Genomic DNA, 20,486 nt, shown 5'->3' on the forward strand with positions numbered 1-20,486 from the left:
CGCTAAACGCATTTTCAGTAAGTGTTATACTGGGGAATTTCTGCTAAATTGTGTATCCATATTCAAGTTTTATACAAATTAGACAACGCTGACGAACATTTTACACTAACACGCGAGTGCGTTTCTATGCTCCCATCTCTAGAGCAGTTTGTTAAATATTACTCGGAGCGAAAAATATTTCGAGGAAAGGCCGTAGAATAACTGATACAGACATTTGTATGTCCGGCAAACTTTTTCTGAAAGTCTTGTGTTTTCCGAGACAAACGGAATTTTTTATGCTATGTCAACTCGTAACTTGAGAGCATTGAAAATTCGAATTCTTTAAATAAAAACTTTGAAGAAATAAGAGAGATATCGCGCCAGAGTTTGCGCTATGCGTACACATTTTCTGGCTTGACAGATATGATGAATTTTTAATGGAACACAAGGAAACAAATCTTATTCCTTTTAGTGTGAACAGGTTTCGTAACAGTGCACGTATTTCTGGATTAGCGTGAAGAGGAAGATCATTGCAGGTAAATTTCCCATTTCTCTTATTGAAGAAAATATGCTTAAATACTCAGAACTACTGGGTTTTGGGACTCTTTTAAAAAATCCAGCAATTCTGAGTGTTATACACTATTGTCAGAACCCTTAAGACTCTATTCCTAAATAATTAGCTTGTTTAGATAGAATTGATTTTGACAATATAAGTAACTGTTATTCAAGCTGTAATGAGAAATCGTGTTTTCAGCACCTATAAAACATTAATTCAATAGATACGTATACGTGGTACAGTCATTAAGTTCGTGGACTGTGGTTTTATCGCATCATATTACAAAGTATTCACATACACTTACACAGATCCACATCGGCCCTCAAAACAGTTGCCGTTGGCCGCTATGCAAGTCTGCCAACGCTGATATAGCTACCGAAAACATTGCTGAAACATATTGGGAGGAAATTCCCGTACGGCGTCTCTTGTGGCAATGACCACCTCCTCGAACGACTGAAATCTACGACCAGGTAGCTTTGCTTTCAAGCGGTGAAAGAGAAAGAAATCGCAAGGTGCGAGAACAGGTGAGTAGGGAGGGTATGGCAAAATGGTGATTTGTTGCTTTGCCAGTTCCTCTTGGACAAGAACAGAGCGATATGCAGGGGCGTTGTCGTGTAGTAGCAGCCAATTCTTCCTACACCAAACGTTTCGCTAGGTGATTTGCCTAGTTTCTGGCAAAACTTGGTGTTTGCCCGTTGTTCAAACTGCCACATTTTCGATTTCCGCCACTCGCATTTAACTGCAGTTCGCAATAGAGGCCATAGTTCTGCTTACACTGTTTTCACACAACTGTCTCTTGCTGTGACGAGAGATGAACTGACAGGGCATCATATCGCGCCTCAACCTATCCACTGTAGTGCACTGCAACGACACTTTGCGGTCAGTCCACGAACTTATTGACTATAGTAGTATACCGTGCGAGGTATGAATTTCGACCTACTTTCTTCACCGAAAGGTGAAATAGATTGCTCAAGTAAAGGAGTTCAGCCTCTTTGCGACAGATGCCCTCTACAAGATGAACGAGATCAAATATATCTATGTATAATGGATTGAAGGAAAAATACGTTCTAATTGTCCCATTACAAGATTTGTGCCTGCACAAATGAACATGAATGCCAGTGAATGAGATAAGCAAACATGCAAAGGACGCATTTGGAAAATATACCTACTGTAAACGGAATTTGGATATCAGCTTTACATTCGTGCTGTTAATTGAAGCCTTCACGTAAAAACGACCCAATAAATAATAAATTTTTCATATTTACCATTCTGATTGTGCCCCGGACAGGAATTTGTGTCTTTAACACAGTGAGAACCAATCACGACAATTCTCTTTTTTCTCAATTGGATCAATAGGGATTGATGATAGATACATCAGATTTCTTAATTGGCCCCATCTGTTGGCGGAGTTTCGCTGTCGTTGCCCCCCAAAAATAGGTTACTGACTGGATTCAACTGACTTAGGGCAGAGTACAATGGCTAGATTTTATGTAGGCCTACATGGTGATCAGCGATCATGTTCTGTTATATTAGATAATATCTCGACTAGCTGATTATCAACTTTTCATGAACGATTCTTCACCGTCGAGTTAGTTATAAGAGAAAAACAGTTAGAATTCAAGATACTTAACATATTTGCCTGTGACTCATGCCGCCATATTGTCTGCGACGTTGGTGCTGCAAACCGCCATTTTGACAGCCACACGTTTTTGTTACCAATCTTTGAAGTTCATTGTTAGAAATTATTTATTAATAAAAAGCAAACCGAAGGCCTGGCCGTATAGGATGTTTTGAAGCTTTATTATTTCACATAAGAATGTGGAAAAGCCTAAAATATTTAAAAAAAACGAAATCCAGACCTTGTGGATGTGTTGCTGAAGTCAATATCTCGTGATTGCAAGATCCCGCTCCAACCACTGACACAGTGGCTCCAACAAGTCAAGAAGGTAGGATTTCGGTTTTGTTTCTAAAAAGTCAGACTTTTATTATGTTCTTATAAACACATCCCTCCTCCCAGATAAAATCCTTCACGATTAGGCTTTGTGTTTTATTTCTATTAATAAACTATTTTTAATATCAACCGGGTTAGAACTTTCATCGCCAGCTGCTACGGAACTACTTCAAAGACTGACAGTGCTTACGTGGAACTACTGTCTGATTACTTCCCGAGGTTGGCAGTGCTAATGCCCACAACATGGGGCCAAATTTTGAATTTGCTTGGACCACCCGTAAATGTGGAATTTCCGAAATCAAAATTACCTTCATTAAATAGTTAATTCATTCATCAGTACCTCTGCAGCCCTCTGTTGTGCCCTGGCGGCTTTTTCAGTATCGTAATCCTATATACAGTCGATAAGACTCCTTGGACGAATGATCAGCTCGTCGCAAGGCCGCTACCAACACAAGAGACTGCATAAACTTAGAATAAACGCACACAGACATACATGCTTCTAGTGGAATTCGAACCCACAACCGCAGCGAAGACAGTTCATGCCGCGCGGCCACTGTGATCGGTATTAAATAGTACCAGATTAAATTCTTCGAAAGCCTGGTGCCATTTGGTGCATATGACGATCCTACGGGTTCCATAGGAACAGAGAATTTCTTGACCAGTGAAGTAAGTGTGGGGAATATCATGGAATATATTTTTCACTGGTTGCAATTTATTTGATTTCGTATTTGGATTGCATTGTCGTAAACGTTTGCCAATGGAGTGTCATAGTAAGGTGAGCGAGTTTCATCATAATGTTTCAAGTTTTCATGATGGAAGGAGCTACGTCATTGAGACACAAAAAAGGCAATATTATGCAATTTTTTACATGCCTACCAATAATACATGCACTCCATGCCCATATTGAAACGTGGATATAATTGCGGCAGGGGAAGTACCTCCACCACTTCGTAACAGAATATTAATAGCGTGCCTAGACGTAACAGTGGCTGAAGTAATTGCTGTATCTGACCTTCAGGTCCCGTCCAGACGAAACAATATGAACTAGAAAACAGCAGACTGCCACAGTCAGTATACGCAAGCTTGGGTGAAGGGGTGGTCAAATAGCTACACTTCACTGCGCAAGACCAACCGACTTCCCATGTACTGGCCTTTGGAGTGCATGTACCCCGTATTGGTACGCTATAACACTAGTGGATGTGTAGACCAATTTTGAGCACACAAAAATTATTGAGTGCATATTGTGGTTCTAAATCCCGCGTTGTTCTTAATGATCGCATGTTTTATGTGAATCTTATTTTGAAGAAACTCGTGCCGTACTAAGACGCCAATTTATATTCTTGACAAAACTGTACACTAGACTGCATAACTTTAACTCCGTGGTTTTAGTCCGCAAGCGAACTATACCTACCGAGCGACCGCCACTTGTAGGCGAAGTTAGTGCCAATTTTAGCGGATAGAGGGTGTCGCGTCGTCAACGCAACGAATCCCCACGGCCGTTAATCTCGGTTTTCTAGAGCGGAGACACTAGACTGCATAGGAATGTAAATTACAACGGGCATATTAAATCAGCCCTGCAGGCACTTCAATTTAATGGAAAATGAGCTAAGTTGAGGATACAGAAAATTACACAACCTGGGGCTTCATAGTGCTCTACTGTTTACCTATTGTTATTAGGCTGAAAGTTTCAAGGGAATATACAGTTTTGAGGGCTTAGTCGTAGAATAGAATTTAATATCAGATCTGATACTCGGAGAAATCCTGCCCCAGCGCCACTTTGTCCACCACAAATCCCACTTGACCAGACCCGGGATCGAACCCAGGCCTCCGCGGTGGGAAGCCAGCGAATAACCGCTTGAGCTATTGCGCGGCCTAGTATATATGTTAAAATTCATTGTATTGTTAGTTTTATTTGTTGGCATTGGTATTCAAAGCGGCCTGCAGATGCTACATTTCGTAGAGGCATAGATGAGCTTTCTATTTATTTCATAAAATCTACATTTCATCACACTGAAGAAGTTTTAAAATAAAGGTTAATGAAGATTAATGAATAGATATAATGTGTAATCTTCTTGCAAAATGTTGAAGTCCACTGATCATTATCTGCTTCACTTCGTGTATCATAACTGAAGGCAAATTTAAGGAATGTGTTGTGTCATCCTTCCGAAATGTTCAGCCATTCGTCTTTGGTTGTAAATTATTCGATCGTATAGAAACAAATTCGCTCCTTGTTTTACCGGTTAAGTCACACTGTACACATTATCCATACTTAACAAAAAGTTACAAAATAGGACTATACCTATAATGTTACGTGAATATGACCTTCGGCATACATATTGTCTATTATGTGCGCGTTTATATAACCTATATCTTGTCACGGAATTTGATATGAGCGTCATGCCACATAGGGTCAACCCTACTCCGCATTTTCTTACTTAATTATTTAATCCGTTCTTCATACCTTTACGGTGTCGATCTTGTTTTTTTTTTTGATCATTTTACAGACGGTAGGACGCCTTGGACGAGTGATCAGCTCGTCACAAGGCCTCTACCTAAACACAGGACAACACTAACAGAATAAATTCATACACATACCAAACAACCATGCCTTGTATGGGATTCGAACCCACGATACCGGCTTCCGAACGAGCGAAGACAGTTCATGCCTTAGATCGCTGGGCTACCGTGACCGGCTCCGTATTTTCTGATTTTAAATAATATTAGTTAAGAACATGGTGGATGCGCTAATTAGTTAGCTGGGAGCGGTACTAGTAGCATTTAGACACAAGTTGTGTTTGCACATTGATTTCTGCGCCTTCAGCTTAGATTTCAGGCAGAGCATTGGGTTACGTTAAGCTCGGTTATTTGGCGCATCAGACCACCGTGAATCCACTTGTAGTTTATATTTTCGAAAATTTTGAAATATTTGAAAAGTTTCGAATACTTTCAATGTATTTTTTTTTTACAATTACGAAAATCTACAAATTTTAAATATTTTTGAATTCGTAGATTTTTATTTTAATTTTATTTCTTAAGACTTTCGACTTATATGACCTCCTTCTATTTGGGCTTTGTAAACTTTGATAAATTTGTTTAATTTATTAAATTTTCGAAAATAAAAATCCGCTCACACATTTCAATGCTCTCGCATTCTGTGGACACCTTTTCTCGAAACCGACCTAGCATTCGCTTACACTTGTCCGGACAGCCCTGGATTACATCAGGTTATTTTAAGTTAGGTTAGGTTTGAGCTATTCAGAATTGTAGAGTTGGACAGATTTGCTCACTGTTACGGGCTCTCTCAGATTTGTTGATAGATGGTTCAGATTTGAGTACTATGTTTTGTGTCGTTTCTTTGATGTAATTTCGATCTGTGTAAAGTAATTGTATGACGCTTACCACAACATTGACGTACCGATACAAACTTCATGCTCGCCTATATACGTACGTCTGTAATATGCGGGAAATCCTCGGTTCTGTTGAAGATCAGAATGATATTAGGTGTGTGTATTTAAAATTGTGCCGGTCACGGTAGCCGAGCGGTCTAAGGCGTGCACTGTGTCCGCTCGCTCGGAAGCCGGCATCGTGGTTTCCAATCTCACTCAGGGCATGGATGTTTGTGTGCGTTTTTCTGTGTTTTTGTACGGGTAGAGGCCTTGCGACGAGCTGATCACCCGCCCAAGGAGTCCTACCGTATGTCTAAGATCCAGAAAAACCGGAGTGAACGGAGAAGTTCATGGAGGTAGGCCTAGACCCACGGGGGCTATAGTGCCAAGGAAAAAAAAATTAAAATTGTTCTACAATTGAAACGTACATCTGCAGTAATCCAGAATTAAGAAAAATTCAAAATCGCAACGAAGAGTTCCAGTAAACCTACTTTCTTGTTACTGTTATTTTTGTTGTTCTGTTCTTTTGTGAGAACTCGATAAATACAGAGTGTTTACATTAAATTTGCGGAATCTAACCTTCATTTTTCGCACGATCGACATGTTTTCAGTTGTTGATTTAGAAACAATACGGCCGAGGGGATCCCTTGCGCTGACCACACGACACTCTCTATCCTCTAAAGTTGGCACTAAGTTTGCCGACAAGCGGCGGTCACTCGGTCGGTATAGTTTGCTTGCGGACTAAAACCACGGAGTTTGTCTGGTTATTTGATTACGATATATCACTGTACCAACTCTCGCATGTCTAGCACAGCACTTCGAGCGGGTTAGTGATAAGGCTCGAGATTTGTTTTCTGGAGATGCTCGGTTCAATTCTCGGCCGAGACACCAGCTACCCTGACTGAGGTCTTCGTGGCTTTTCTCAGTCATACCTTGAAGAATAATGGACAATATTTCTATTAGGCTAGGTCAATTTCCTTCCACATCCTTTCAGATTCATCATTCATCTGTCCTACCGTTCGGCGCTATGAAGTCTAGATGTCTATCTCTAATGATTTATTAGTAATGACCATTAATTCGAAAACTAAATACATTTTTTCTGATGACCGCCGTGTTGTCATCTTAATTATACAAAAATAGAAACATTGCCTTAAAATTGAGACCCTACATTAAGTGCTTTAGTGTCGTCCTCATTTTCAAGTTTACGCGTCCGCTGTATTGTAATTTGTGATAGTATGAAATTATTAAGTATTATATTCGGGTAGCCTTAATTGGCATAACTTTTCTACCACATTTCGTGAAAATCTGTTAACAGATAAATAAGTTTAAATGGGGGACCCCCCCTCCCCCCAAAAAAAACAGGCAGTTTTCTTGGGGGAAGGAGAGTAGAATAAGACATTAATTTTGAAATCGGAATGCAACTTCCCACTCGTTCTGTCTGTGAGGGCTGCTGTTCTGCGCATCGACGCTTGGGCTCTCGAAACTACTGCTCGTCTTCAGTGTGCTAGCATATTGGAAAAAATAATGACTTTTTAAATACTTACATGAGTGCCGTTGACCTCGTACTTATGCAGTATTCATGAGGCTGAAACATGGCCATGGTGTAATCAACTTCTTCACCGAAGTAAGGTGTGATTTCAGTGTTTGCAATGTAGCGCCAAGGACATTAACATATCATTGGCAGTCTTACATTTGAGGAACGAGTCCATTTGGACCGACTTCATACAAAATTTTATCCAATATCCTTCTCTCAAGGTTAAGGCCGTATGTAGATGGAACTACTGGGGATCATCAATGCGGCCTACGACGTAAGAGATCAACTAGAGATCAGATCTTTTGCATTCGTCAGATTTGGAGAAAAAGTGAGAGTACAATGAGACGGTACATCAGCTTACAGAGATATTGGGTTTTCGGACCTTGTCCATCGTCCGGATTCTAATTAACTAAGAAAAAACACAACGTTTCGGAAACTGGATCTGTTTCCGTCCTCAGGTGAAGGAAGACACCTACTCTGTTGGGTCCCTTAGACCCCTTAGACCCACTGGACCAGTATTGTGTTTTTTTTTAGCTATTTAGAACCCGGACGATGGACAAAGTCCATCGCCAGAACCCTATAGTGTTTTTTTTATTGCTAGTGGAGCGGGACTAAGTCCCTTGTACTGCGGCCACTTCTGGCCTATTGCACCAGCCCCAGATGATAGGTGAGGGTGATTGTGGAGCATTTGGTGGAATAAAGATTGGCAGGGGAAACCGAAGTACTCGGAGAGAGCCTGCTCCGGCGCCACTTTGTCCACCACAAATCCCACTTGACCAGACCCGGGATCGAACCCGGGCCGCCACGGTGGGAAGCCAGCGACTAACCGCTTGAGCTGTGGCGCGGCCCATTTGTCACGCGACAAATAACTTCACGTGTGCTTCGGATTTAGCGAATCTTTATTGGACACTCACACTTACACACCTTACAGTTATTATCAGCTGTAGTATCGCCTGACTTCTGGCCCTATACTCTCCCGCGTCGTCTCAACTATCCTTGGCCGTGGTTGGATCTCAACTGTCTCTGACGGCGGGTATCTCAAGATTGTCTCGTTCTCCGTCTGTGCCTTCTCTGGCTCTGCTTATATAGGCGTTATGCGGACCGGATACCGGACACTGTTCCTCACGGTTCCGTTACCGCTGTTCAGACAGTCCGTTGTTACGGGAACGCTTCTTATTGAATACATCGATAACGTGTTTCGTCTCATCCGTTGTTACTCAACGGCAATTCATTGATACGATTTGTCGCTGCGGGAACTCCCCAATTTTCCCGTATTCGTTGTCGTGGAAATGCCCGTTCCGTTTGTAGCGGTTGTCGCGGTGATGGACGTACGAGTCACAGTATCTACTAGTACATCAACTATTTGTAGACTTCAAGAAAGCCTATGATTAAATTACGAGGTAACTATTGTTCAGTATTCTGATAGAGTTTGGGGTATCCATGGACTCGTTAGGCTGATTAAAATGTGTTTAAACGAAAGGTATAGTAAAGTCCGTGTAGGTAAACATTTGTCTCATAGTTCTCATACCCAGAATGGTCTAAAACAAGGAGATGCTTTATCGCCACTGCTTTTCAACTTTGCTTAAGAATATGCCATTAGGAAGGTTCAGGAAAACCATGTGGGACTGAAATTAAACGGGACACATCAGCTGTTGGTCTATGCTTATGATGTGAACTTACTGGGTGATAATATAGATACCATAAGGAAAACCACACAAACTTTAATTTATGCTAGTAAGGAGGCTGGTCTAGAAGAACACGCAGAGAAAACTAGGTATATGTTGCTATCTCGTCACCAGAATGCATGGCTTAATCGTAACATAAATATAGCTAACATATCCTTTCAAATATGGTACAGTTCAGATATTTTGGAACGACGATAATAAGTCAAAACCTGATTCAGGAGAAAATTAAGAGGAGATTGAATTCGGGTATTGCTTGCTACCATTCTGCCCAGAACCTTTTGTCGTCTCGTCCAAAAACCTAAAAATTAGAATATACAAAACTATGATTTTGTCTGTGGTTATGTATGGGTGTCTAACTTGGTCTCTGACATTAAAGGAGAAAGGACTAAGGGTGTTTCAGAACAGGGTGCTAAGGAGAATATTTGGACCGAAGAGAGATGAACTGACAGGAGGTTGGAGAAAACTGCATAATGAGGAGCTGCATGACTTGTAGCCTTCACCAAGTGTAATTTTTCCCCCTTCGCACTATAGCCCCAGTGGGCCTAGGCCTACCTCCATGAACCTCTCCGTTCACTTCGGTTTTTCTAGATCTTACACATTCGGTAGGACTCCTTGGGCGGGTGATCAGCTCGTCGCAAGGTCTCTACCTGTACACAAACACAGAAAAACGCACACACAAACTAAACATCCATGCCCTGAGTGGGATTCGAACCCACGATCCCGGTTTCCAAGCGAGCGAAGACAGCATTTGCCTTAGACCGCTCGGCTACCGTGACCGGCACCAAGTGTAATTAGAATGAGCAAGTCAAGGAGGGTGAGATGGGCAGGGCATGTAACATGTGTGCGGGGAAGAGGAATGGATATATGATTTTTTCAGGAAAGGCAGAAGGAAAGAAACCACTAAGGAAGATCAAGATGTAGGTGGATCTCTGTGACCCACTTAACCTCCTGTGCAATGAAGACTGTTCGTTCTCCAGGGATAAAAGGTTAAACTTACCGCCTTCATCTAGTGTAGCGGACAAGAATACTCGTATGTGGCGCTGTACTGTCATTTCCCTGTCAGTCTTCATGCGCAATGCTTGATTAAACACAGAGGTCATCTTTACCTTTACCTTTATTCAGCACACCAATATCGTTACAATTGAAGTTACTATTAGATATGATGCTATACAATGTCGGTTTTGTCAGCGACCTGAAAACAGCACTACACACCCACATAGAAACCTCGAGAAACAAACAAGGCACTTTGAAGGTGAGAAGTTGGTAGCGGAAACTTTATGTTCAAGTCTACATATCAATGCTGTCAGTATATACGTATGTACGACATTCTGGTGTAGGCAAACTTCGCAACTCTGACGCGTAGCGCAATGCCTAATCCGTGTCTCCATACAAACTGAAATATTGGAATAACACGTAAAGCTAAAATTTTAGCTTGTGACTTAGAATAGCTCAGTGAGTAAAGTGACTGGCTGCCGACAGCATGACCTAGGTTCTGTTCCCGGTATCTTGTTCAGTCATGTCTCTCAAATGTGCACTAGGACCCCTATTCCCGGGATGATTTATCTTCCTGTCTATCCTTCCCTGTTGCTCTCACTTGGAGCGTAGGGCATCCGTGAAACACTTCGTTTCATTTCAGTTTCTTACTTTTAGGCAATCAGTAGTACTCCTTGGAAGGGGGATCAGCCAGACGCAAGGCCGCTACAGAATAAACGCAGACAAACATCCGTGCCTTGAGTGGGATTCGAACCCACGATCCCAGAGTTCGAGCGAGCGAAGATAGTTCATGCCTTAGACTGCGCGGACACTATGATCGGCCGATTGTAATGATAGTGACACTAATTTTGTTTGGAATTCATACATCAGAAGATTAATGTAAAACAATTCGGGTGTAAGAGTTAATTGGAAGGAAGAGATCCGTTTCTTGCTTGGGATTCCGTTGTTGTTAAGTTCTCTAGATGGCTACATTCCTTAATTAAATAAATTACTTGCTATGAGGAAATATTCGCAATAACACTTCATTTCCGTTTTGTTCTATATCTCTCTGTCCTCTCCCCTTGGGAGAAATGAAAGTTCTGCATGTATGCTCCGTTGTATTGTTATGCTTACTGAGTTGTAATGCTCTCAAATCGGTCACGTTACTTCTGTCTGGAAGTGGTCATTACCGCAATGCTTATCTCATCTGTAGGCTTTTGCAAGTGTTCGCGAACTATCATAAAAATCCGCCAGTTCCTTCCAATTTATTAGGGGATGCAGACAAATAGGATGGACAAGCGAACGTGATGAAACCATAAAACTCCTCTCCTTAAAGTTGGCTAAGAAATCCGATAGGAATCCAAGCTACCGCACCCCGAGCTTCTGTACTGTGAAGGGGAAGAAACGATTCCCAGAAGAGCCGTTTTCATTAATTGCCCGTTTCTGGGCTCTTGTAGAAGATCGTGACCGCGTTCACTGCTGTTCTTCTTGAAGAACATGACCCTCTTCTTGGCTCACTGTTTCATTTATAATCAATATTTAAACTCCTAATTCGTTCAGTCCTGCCGGTCACGGTAGCCGAGCGGTCTAAGGCGTGCACTGTCTTCGCTCGCTCCGAAGCCGGGGTCGTGGACTCGAATCCCACTCAGGGCATGGATGTTTGTGTGCGTTTTTCTGTGTTTGTCTACAGGTAGAGGCCTTGCGACTAGCTGATCACTTGTTCAAGGAGTCCTACCGTCTGTGTAAGATCTAGAAAAACCGAAGTGAACGCAGTTCATGGAGGTAGGACTAGGCCCACTGGGGCTGTAGTGCCAAGGAAAAAAAATTCTTCCAGTCCAGCCCATCCAATTACAATTGTCATACTTTTTTTTTCGTGAAGCATTTAAAGAAACACAAAATAAAATTCTAGCTACATTATAGGAAGTGATCCATTTGCTTAACCTTCTGTGGAGTAAGGTGACTTCGAGTCTTTGGGTACTGCGGCCGCAAAGGAACCTTATCGCAGTCCCGGACCATAGAGAGAACGGAACATTGGTGAAATGGTACTTGGCAGGGAAAACCCGAAGTACTGGGGCAGAAGCCTTTCCCAGTACAACTTTGTCAACAACAGATCCCTCATATACAGACCTGGGATTGAAACCGGGCCCCCGTGGTGAGAAGCCGGCGACTAACTTTTCTAATCTTTAGTCAGGACGATTATACCATCTAGGGTAGTTATCTTTATAGCACAACACAAAGAAACATGCAGAAACTTCAATATCTCGAGCCGGATTCGAACTTATTGCCCCAGTATATAAAGGGCATAAATCCTCGCATAAGATTGTACAGAATTTAGATGAATTTTAAACATTTTAATTTGTAAAAGACGCGAGTTTATGTGTCAAATAGCAAGCCTTCCCTGAAATCCTGCGAAAGGTATATCCCAATTCAGATGCTCACTAACAAGCTGAATCAGAAAGGTATATAAAACGTGGAATTTATTGTATAATAAACTGCTATCTTAGAAGTAATAAATAGAAAATAAAATAGACTAGGCCCAGTCTTTTATGTAGCTATATATATTCAAGGTTAAGTAGAACAAAATGGTTGTGGAAGAATAACAAGTGGACACTCAGTCGCGGAGTGGCTTAGGTTCGGACACGTCCTCTCACCTGCTGCCTCGCGAGAGGAGACGAAATCTGCACCAAAGGAAGCATCCTTAGGTTCTTTTTTCCCTTATTAGGGGGTAAAGTCCAACTAAGTTCACTCTGCACGGTGGCCACTAATCGGAGAATTTGGTGGAATGAAGATTGGCAGGGGAAACCGAAGTACTCGGAGAAAACCCGCCCCAGCACAACTTTGTCCACCACAAATCTCACTTGACCAGACCCGGGATCGAACCGAGGCCGCCGCTGTGGGAAACCAGCGACTAACCTCTTGAGCTATGGCGCGGCCTATCCTTAGGTCTACTGTCCCGGTTAACATGATCTCGAGGCAATAGACGAAATTAATGTGAGCATTATAACCTCATGTCAAAGTGGCCCGAAAAATGTATACAATCAGTTGCGTTTAGATTTGGATTAGAAATTAGATCGCGGATCAGCAACCGGTACGCGGGTTGTGATAGGGTACCAATTATGTCCTGTGGGATTAAATTGTATTAGGAAAAGGATTTCAGTCTGAAACTGTGTTTGGAAACTCCATCACATGCTGTAAATAGAGTTATAAAGTGGATCGCAGGTTTTGGCTGAGGTTAGAAAGTGTCGCAGGTCGATATTGCGATGGGGATCGTAGTCAGATATTCTGTAATTATGAACTGGACCGCAAATTGACATTGTTTATAAAATGTGGCGCGGATTATAACCGGGGTTAGAAGCTGCATTATAAGTTGTAATGGGTTAGAAGTTGAATCGAAGGCCACAATTTGGATTAGAATTAAAACGTCAGACGACTTTTCTGTTGTAAATAAATCGTAGAACAATTAGGACAAAACTCGATATGTAATTGAAATCCTATATCGAATTTGGGGATATGGGTCCGCCCGTATACATCAGGGATATGCATTCTAATGAAGGCGACTTCTGACGTGAAAACAAATGTTGAAAGCATTCGAGCATTCTGTAATTTGATTTTCATTGTCTTCAGATGCCTTCATTTATGTTTCGAACCTGACGTTGATTTATTACCTATCGCTTTCTGACTGATATAATAAACAGTAGAAATACTACACTGCATGTAGTCATTGGTGGGAAATTAGATCAACAGATGGAGAATTCTGCATATTCACTGCTCTAGTGAATTTCCCCAAAATGTAGAACACATTAAAATATTTTAAATTCAAGTGTGTTTTCCCGGTCTAGAAAACCGAGATTAACGGCCATGGGAACCCGTTGCACTGACCACGCGACGCCCTCTATCTGCAAAAGTTGGCATTAACTTTACCGACAAACGGCGGTCGCTCGGTCGGTATAGTTCGCTTGCGGACTAAAGGCAGCGGAGTAAGTAAAGTGTGCTTTTGGGCGGGGCACAGTGAACAATTGTTGAGAAATGTGATAACATTTTATTCAATCTTAATTGAAATTGGGGGTTACAATGATCGATTAAATGAGTACTAAATTCGTACAGCGTTCAGTATATGTTTGGTTGTGAATTTATTTAATTTATGTTATTAGCTTCTCTGGCTCAGTTAGAGAACAGTACCTGGCTTTTGTATACACGATAATGAACGGTGGTTTCTATAAAAGGTAGGAAAGGTACGAAATCTGAAAGAAAACCTTATTCCACAAGGGGTCGGAGATTAGTCTCCTAAATACAAGGCAGTTCCACTGCCAAACCAACATGGGAAACTCTTCAGAAAAGATAACGAAATTTCATAATTATAAATGCCTATGTTGGATTTGAAACAGGACAATATGGGAACGGAGTGTTAAACATGCACGTTTTTCATTGTCTTTGAGGTTCTTCTTTATTCTCGTTTCAGATTTTCATCACCAAAATTCAACTAAAGTTTGAGAACAGTGATTCATAAATATCATCGTTCATTCTTTTTCCATTCCAGATTCTCCGATATTTTCTAACTTACACTTGGGAAGGCGGTAGCGTAGTTAGTTGAGGTACTATGCTACAGCTACAAGCCGGAAGGTCGCAGGCTCGAGTCCCGGTAAGGCAGATTTCTTTCCAATTTACCTAATCCTTCCAGCCTTATTATGGCCCTGGGGTCGACTCAACGTCTAACTGAAATGAGTACAAGGAATCTTCCTAGAAGTTACAGGGCGGCCGGCGATTAAGGCAGACAGTCTTACCGCCGTCTGTAAGCCGACTGAGAACCTTGACCTCTCACAACTCTATGGGCCTTCACGGCCTGTGACAGGGATAGATTTTACAGTTACGTTTGGTATTTTTTTTATTGCTAGTGGGGTTGGACTAAGTCCCTTGTACTGCAGCCACTTCTGGCCTATTGTACCAGCCCCAGATGATAGGTGAGGGTGATTATGGAACAATTAGTGGAATGAAGATTGGCAGGGGAAACCGAAGTATTCGGAGAAAACCTACCCCCGACTGCACTTTTTCCACCACAACTCCCACTTGACTAGACCCGTGATCGAACCCGGGCCGCCGCGGTTGGAAGCCAGCGACTAACCGCTTGAGCTATGGCGCGGCCTCAACTGAAGTAACTGAGGAAGAAGGTAGGATTCTGCTCCGACCTTTGTTATTGTAGGACAACCCCAAAGTGACAGACATCCATGTTCCAGAGTAATTTGAACGCTCTAATGCAGGCCTCGTTTTATGATCACGAAGGACGTCAGTAATACCGCGCATTTCTATTTTATGGCGAGACCAAATTCCGTGGAGCGGAAGGCGTCGTTGAAGCAAAACGATCGACAACAGTGCCGTCCATTCAGTCTCATGATAAAATGAACTTGAAAGAGAACTTTCTGTATTTATATTCAGGTTGATGCTCTCCGAATTATCTCTACGCATATTTCAAATGCACTGTATTAGAACATGGACGTCATGAATATACGGAAATATGTTCATTGATGTTAATGTTCACTTGCTCTAGATATTTTTCTAATGGAATTAATCAGTAGATCTGCTTCTACATACCCTCATAACACTAGGCGTATGGTAGAGTCGGAAGATGCAGTACCTCGAAAGCAAACGCTTGCCGCTAGACGTGGGATTTATGGTGGACAAAATTGCACTGGGTCGGATTTTCTTCGTGTACTTATTTTCCCCAGCCAATTCTCATTCTCACATAACGATAAGAGTGAAATGGAGCGCTTTAATGTTGGATTCAACGTTATGTCGTGTAAACAGAAGCTGTGGACAAATGTTCTGCATCCTCACTATTCAGAGTACTTCGAAAATTTTAAATTCCGTTTGTACCATTAAATATGGCTTCTGGTGACTCTAATAAATACCGTTATGAAGAAAGCAGTCTTCTGGGATGTGGCACCATGTAGATGTGGTGTTAACCGACGTTTCGGATGAACATATCGCCTCCATCTTCAGGGTAAAAGGAACAATAAGAAATCCGGAAGCGAAGAGACCGTGAGAACCGGTGCCACATCCCAGAAGACTGCTTTCTTCATAGTCACCGCCGTGAAAACCTCAAATCTTACAAATACCGTTATGTTTCTAACGTGATCGTTAAGTGTGAAGGTTTCCTTGTTCCTAATGAGAAGATCATTCCCAAAAGTCACTCAACATGTTCCTGACAAACTTGTTTCATTTGCCGCAGTGAACTTTGTCCGGGGATTAAATGGCTTCACGACTAGTGTGATAAGCCTTGAAATGCAAACTATTAAAGGTCCTGCAAAAAAACCGTACTGAGATTCCAGGACATTGGTTTTCTTTTCAGTAATGTCCAAGAACCGTTACCCAATGTTACCGCAACCATCTCTAACGTTTTATTAGTGCTAATGCTCCTTGGTTTTCCACTTTTCAGCGCTGCTGATGAAACAGTGTCATAAAATGTCTTTATTATATCATAAACGATAGAAGGGAAAAGGGATTAAGTTTTCATAGTGTTCTTCTCGTTGTCTTGTTCTTTCAGCAGACTTTGAGACGAAAAATTCCCCATTCGAGGCTTAGTTCAACAAGACTACGCGTTCAGAGCACAAGAAACACCAACAACTGGAGCTGGAAATAACTAACCAAAATTGCACGTTGTAATACCGTCGAGCGCAACCAGACACCTGGCGTTCTCTACCGTCAGCCAAGGACGCAAAACCGCTTTTTCATGCGGTAACGGCCTCAATCCCCCCCCGGAGCTGGGCATTACCATGGAAACTGACAAACCGTCTTAAAACTGTAGTGCTCCTTTTACACTGCTCTGAATATCTGTTTTCTATTATATAAACTCCTTCCTTCCTTCCTCATGTTCCTTTTTAATGTCTTCTGTGTTTTGTATGCTTGCTAAGATATCATATAAGGTATATAAAGCGTAAAGCCATCTGTGTCCGCAGTCGTTTTGTTTCTGGGCAGCCAAGACTCCTTAATGCATAACGCGATTTTTTGGTATTCGCAGTATTTATCACGATGTGGCGTCACTACGATGGTAGTACGGGCGCACGATGATACATCCTTCCGTTTTCAGGATATGAATTTAATGACAGTGAGAATATTTCAGTGTTTGGATTTTGCTGTACACCAGCTTTTATAACAGTTAAGGAGTTTTTTTTTTTTTTTGTGAGGTTTTAAAGATGTGTGTAGAGGTTTGATCTAATGTAATAAACAGACATGGAATTTCAGATATATACAAACAAACAAACAACATGGCTTTAGTCCGCAAGCGAACTATACCCACCGAGCGACCGCTGCTTATCGGCGAAGTTAGTGCCAACTTTAGCGGATAGAGGGTGTCGTGTGGTCAGGACAACGAATTCCAACGGCCGTTAATTTCGGTTTTCTAGACCGGAGCCTCTACTTCTCCATTCAAGTAGCTCCTCAATTATCATCAAGAGGCTGAGTAGACCCCATTCCAGACCCACTACTTCTCAGGAAATCGAACCCGGAACCTCTGGATCTGTAGCCAGGAACTCTGGCCACTAGGCCACATAGGCTGTCTTCATTATTGCAGTAAGTATAGTGCAGTTAAAGAATTTATGAACTGGAAGCGGTCCGCGGACCATCAATTGAAGAACACTGTTGTAGCTTATCTGATATTTGAGCATTAAACTTACCAGCCTTTTCATTCTTAATATTGTATTTTAGCATCTTCTCCTGTCTATAATGCAGTAATATCAGTGTAGATTCAGATGACACTAATGCACATTTAATTCACTAAAATGTTCGTTAAAATGTTTAAAATGTCATTAAAATATATGTATACATTCTGTGTTTATGCGGTACATGTTTCGGCCAGACAGAGTCATTTTGAGGCAACACATTTTTGCTCTGTGCACTTTGTCAGTAGTACCCTGAAAGTACATCGTTATTATTATTAATTTTGATGTTATAGGATGTTTGTTCTTCCTATCTTTTGCACTGCTGCCGCTCTGTGCCTTTTTGGTGCATTCTTGTCATGCAAGTAAATTTCTGTGTTTCTTAAAAATGGTGAATTTTTGACTAGGTGAGAAGTATCAAATTATCAAAGAGAGACCCTGTACCATGGATTTGGTTGGTTTGTTGGTTCTTACCTTGTTGGTGGGTTAATTGATTAATGCATTTAAGAATTTAACGTATTTTAAATTTCTTTCGTACAATTCGAGTTTTCCCACAGCAATCCCAAAAGTGCTTTTGTCTGACACCCGTTTATATCCTTCCTTGTTTCCAGGTTGGGGACTCCGTAGTGGATACCGCTCAGCAAGGAAGGGCAGCCTACGGGAGGATAACTGAGGTGAGTGGTTCAGCAAAACGTACCAAGCTATCCCTATCCTACCTTTTCCCTTAAAGTTCGCAGGGAGCATAACAACGTAGTGTTTGAGGGTCGATGGATTTTTGTTTGCGATTTAACATTTCTGATTGGGCCATTTATTACAGTTACAAATCAGTTGCTAAGGATGTTAAGCAACAGCATGAATGCTGCTACACCGCATGGAGGCGCATATTTTTAGTATTTTCTTTTCACACAATCTCAAAGACGTTCTCGGGATATGTGATAACATTTGATTACAGTTCATGTAAACAGGTGATTGTAGGTGACCGATAAGTTAAAATGTGGAAGACCCATTGTCGGCTGTCCTGAGACTGCTTATTCAACGTATCCGCAACTGCCTTCCACATTTGAAATCCTGTTTTATCCATCCGTAACTTGAGGACACTTGACGCCATGGTGACATGGCAGGCGTTGGCATTGACCGATCAGACAGGAATGCAGAATAAGAAGAGAAAAACTAAAGAAGGAAGGAAATAAAGGAAGAAAGAACGTAAAGAAAGGAAGACAGAAGAAAAAAAATAAAGAGCGATGTGAAGACTTACAAAACAAACAAGACTAGACGGAACAGCGAATGATTCAACCTGAAAGTCACGATCTGAAAAAGATTGCGGTGGTTGGGGTCTGAATATAACCCCCATCAGTGCTGTCCTATTGTTCCATTATCGGACCGTACCTAACCACTTTCAAATTCAAATACCCCCGAACCTTGCATTGCCGAAACTCCGCTTGTCCTTTCCATCATAGCTGGTTCCAACAGAATGACTTGCAAATCCCGTCGTTGTGCCTCTGAAGATTAGGCAATCAACATCCCGCGCAACAGTGGTTTATGTCATTGATGGACCTGTGAAATAGCGGTGGGTTTTCCTAAGGTCCAGTAGGCTACATTATACAGTACAAATAATAGTCTACGCACGTAATTACTGCTAGCACGTCTAAATATGTTAATTTGCTATATGAAAATTAACGCCTTTATGTGGCATTAAAACCGAAGGTATGGTATAATCAGCTTCACTGGATACACGCATTAAAAAAAAAAGATACGCTGAAAGATGTCAGAAATTGCCGATATATTGAAGTTGCATATAATCGAAAGAAACATAATCATAATTGACCTATATCTATTCATAAAATGAAGTAATGTTCAAACACTAATCGTTAAGTCGCCGAAAGAGATTGAAAACGGTTTTAAGCTGTAATATACATATAATATACAGAGTGATTCTAAATTATTGCCGAGGTTTCCGTGTCTTATAAACGGAAATCCCGACAATAATTTAAAATCACTCTGTATATTTAATATTTTTTATATGCGATGTGGTATATAACGTCATATAAAATTGGTGATCGATATAAATTAAGCCTCAAACCAACAACTATCAGCGCATCACCTATTGGAAACACCTGTCCATGTTACTGTGATGACGCATNCAATCCTTTCAAGTCTAACTAATCGTTAAGTCGCCGAAAGAGATTGAAAACGGTTTTAAGCTGTAATATACATATAATATACAGAGTGATTCTAAATTATTGCCGAGGTTTCCGTGTCTTATAAACGGAAATCCCGACAATAATTTAAAATCACTCTGTATATTTAATATTTTTTATATGCGATGTGGTATATAACGTCATATAAAATTGGTGATCGATATAAATTAAGCCTCAAACCAACAACTATCAGCGCATCACCTATTGGAAACACCTGTCCATGTTACTGTGATGACGCATAATTGCACGCGCTGCATTTTGGTAGAGATAGTTTTCCTGAAGACGGAAGAACTGAGATAGTTACATAGTTAGGAGGCAGCGCCATAGCTCAAGCGGTTAGTCGCTGGCTTCCCACCGCGGCGGCCCGGGTTCGATCCCGGGTCTGGTCAAGTGGGATTTGTGGTGGACAAAGTGACGCTGGGGCAGGTTTCCTCCGAGTACTTCGTTTCCCCTGCCAATCTTCATTCCATCAATTGCTCCACAATCACCCTCACCTATCATCTGTGGCTGGTACAATAGGCCAGAAGTGGCCGCAGTAGAAGGGGCTTAGTCCCACCCCCCTAGCAATAAAGAATA

At 41.6% G+C, this 20,486-nt stretch overlaps 1 protein-coding gene across 3 annotated transcripts in view; it reads left to right on the plus strand.

The window, feature by feature from the left end:
* LOC111870568 (solute carrier organic anion transporter family member 74D) overlaps positions 1 to 20,486 on the plus strand; it is a 261,138-nt gene that overhangs the window by 63,099 nt on the left and 177,553 nt on the right. For 2 of the 3 annotated variants that reach the window (XM_023862954.2, XM_023862955.2), the window contains one exon: positions 18,324 to 18,386. The exons of the other annotated variant lie outside the window; for it this stretch is intronic. The gene's annotated coding sequence lies outside the window, so the exon portion shown is untranslated. The remainder of the gene's footprint in view (positions 1 to 18,323; positions 18,387 to 20,486) is intronic. 3 annotated transcript variants of the gene reach the window in all.

This window comes from Cryptotermes secundus, unplaced genomic scaffold (assembly GCF_002891405.2).
Source record: "Cryptotermes secundus unplaced genomic scaffold, Csec_1.0 scaffold117, whole genome shotgun sequence".
Classification (NCBI taxonomy): Eukaryota; Metazoa; Arthropoda; class Insecta; order Blattodea; family Kalotermitidae; genus Cryptotermes; species Cryptotermes secundus.